This window comes from Tinamus guttatus, unplaced genomic scaffold, assembly GCF_059628265.1.
Source record: "Tinamus guttatus ecotype Peru unplaced genomic scaffold, ASM5962826v1 Tinamus_guttatus_pri_ptg000175l, whole genome shotgun sequence".
NCBI lineage: Eukaryota > Metazoa > Chordata > Aves > Tinamiformes > Tinamidae > Tinamus > Tinamus guttatus.
Genome location: NW_028288709.1, coordinates 957,059 through 959,580, shown reverse-complemented (window position 1 = coordinate 959,580; position 2,522 = coordinate 957,059).

The window sequence follows — 2,522 nt, the reverse complement described above, 5'->3', positions numbered from 1 at the left end:
ATCTCCGGGATGATGAGGCTGTGATCAAACTGTCGGCACCGCTCAGCACAGCTGTTAGGAGCGGCCGAGACTCCTGTGCTGGGATTTCCTGACGCAAACCCAAGCCCCAAGTCCGGCACCACCACCACGAAAGAAGGGTACGTGGGAGCGACTGCCCAACACCATGGCAGGATCAGCGTTTGCAGTGAGACATGGCAGGAGGGCAGAGGTGCCATGGAGCCAGGACTTCCATGGCATCAGTGAAGCTGGGGCACTGTGGGCAACCCTCCAGCCCCATGGGACAGTCCGAACTCACAGTGGCATCTTGCAGACCGTCCAATAGAAAAATCACCATGGCAGCAAAGGTAGTGATGGCCACAGGGACAGACCCAGCCACACTCCCGCCATCCTCCTCACGCACAGATCCGCTCCGGGGACCTGCACGAGTGAAGAAACCTGGAAGGAAAAGCGGAGGGTTGCATCACTGCAGCAGCTGTGGGGAGGGTGCCAAGGCCTCAGCTCTGCTCTATTATCCCCAGCTGCCTTCACCTGGCTCCAGCTCCCCTCCAGGCACCCGCAGGCCCTGCCCTTGCCCTGCCCGGCCGAACCAGAGCTGCCCTTCGTGGCCACCGCCGGCCGCTCCCGTGTCCGCCCTTCGCCGCTCAGGGCACTCGCTCCCCCTCCGCTCCCCCTCACGCATGTCAGCGCCTCCTCTCCTCCCCTCGCGCCCGCTCTGGGCACCCTTAGGGCAGGAAGGCCTCGCGCTTTGCTCCATTCTCCCGGGTCTCCGTCTTCTTCCCGACACTACGGGGGAAAGATGAAGCCGCTCAGTCGTTGGTGCCGGCAGCAGCAGGGCGCAGAGCCCCTGCAGAGCTCGCCCATCTCTGCAGCCACCGCTCCGCAGGCCACAGCGCCCACAGCCAAGTGCAGCATTTCCTCCAGCACCACCAGCAGGACAAGCGAAGCAGCCCCGCAGGAGAGAGGCGCCCGCATTGGCACGCATTTACCAGAGGAAGGGCTGCTGGCCCATTCTCCACAGCCCTTGGGCCTGCAGCCAGCTCGACTCCTCCCGGCAGGCTTCACAGGGCTGTGCCCGCTGCAGACCCCGCAGGGCTCGCGCTGGCAGCACGCTGCAAGGGCAGGGAGGAAATGCACACTGGCTGCCGCCCAGCCTGCCCTTGCGCGCCCGCAGCCCCTGCACTCGCGCTCCCGCTGCCACCCGCCAGCCCCTGCAGCCAGCACCAGCCCCACGCGCTCCCTGGGGCTGAGCCCGGCCACCCTGGAGCCGGGCAAAGCGGCGCCTGGCACATCCTCCCCGGGCAGCAGGAGCCTTCGCGCACCCCATGCTGCTCCTGGGTGCTCAGCAACGCCAGGCCGTGCTGGGACACGCCACACACTTACTCCTGCCGTGGCATCTCTGGGCCTGGCGACGCTTTCTTCTCTGATATAGATGGAAGGCCAGGAGAAACCACCGCTCCTGCAGGACGTGCTCCAGTTTCCTTCCTCTTGTGGCCCTGCTGGAAGGCACCACAGTGCTGTGGCTGCTGCTGCTCTGCTTCAGGTTGCAGCTATTGCGCCAGACAAGCAGACAGGAGCCTTTTCAGATGGCAGGAGGTGAGGAGAGAAAAACCGTGGGCTCAGAACGATCCAATGTGAATCAACATGAGAAAAAAAAAACAGTTTTTTGAAAAAAAGCCATCCCTTATATACCAGTTCCTTTCCCGCTCCCACGCGCGCTCCCATCTCATCTGATTGGCTAGAGTCTTTCTCCTGATCGGTTGTTGTCAGGCTCCATCGATCTTCCCTTAGGTCGCAGGTTCCAAGGAAGCTTTTGTTCTGTGCCATGTGCTTGCTCCAACGTCTCTTATGGCTGGTTCATCAGGCGGCCATTTTCCTCCAGGAACGACTCCACAGGAGGTCAGAGGCAACACCGCTCCCTTCACAAACATCGCTTCTGTCCCTCCCTCGTGGTCATGGGCAGGCAAGCAGGAACGCCAAGGGCACAAACACATGGAGTCATTCTCAAGACAAAAGACTGTGGCCAAAATAGCTAAGGGAATGAATACATCTGAAGGAGTCTCTGAGGCCTCCCTGGCTGTACAGATTTGCTTCTCTACTCGGCAGGCTCACACCAGCATTACTTAAATCCCTGCCACCTACCAGGTCTCTCTTGTGCCTGTCCAAGCAGGGAGCGTGGCCTCAGGAGATGTCTCCTTGACAAATTCTCCTGCTCTCTGTGCATAACTCCCCACTGCTGGTGGCAGCACACTGCAAAAGCACCACACACACCCAGAGCTCCCATGAGGAGCAGGTTCTGCAGCTTGTGCTCACAAAGCAACCCAATGTGAGCACAGGCTTCCCCAAGCTATCGCTCCAGGAGCCTCACCTCACTGCTCCCATTGCGCACCCTGCTTTGGGCAGCATTGCTCCCATCACCCCTGCATGCCTGGGGCGCGCAGATGAAGTCCCTGAAGTGTGTCCCTAAAGTGTGGGACAAATGTACTAAGGCGTTAGCCGAGGAGACGATGTCTTCGGGTTGTGGG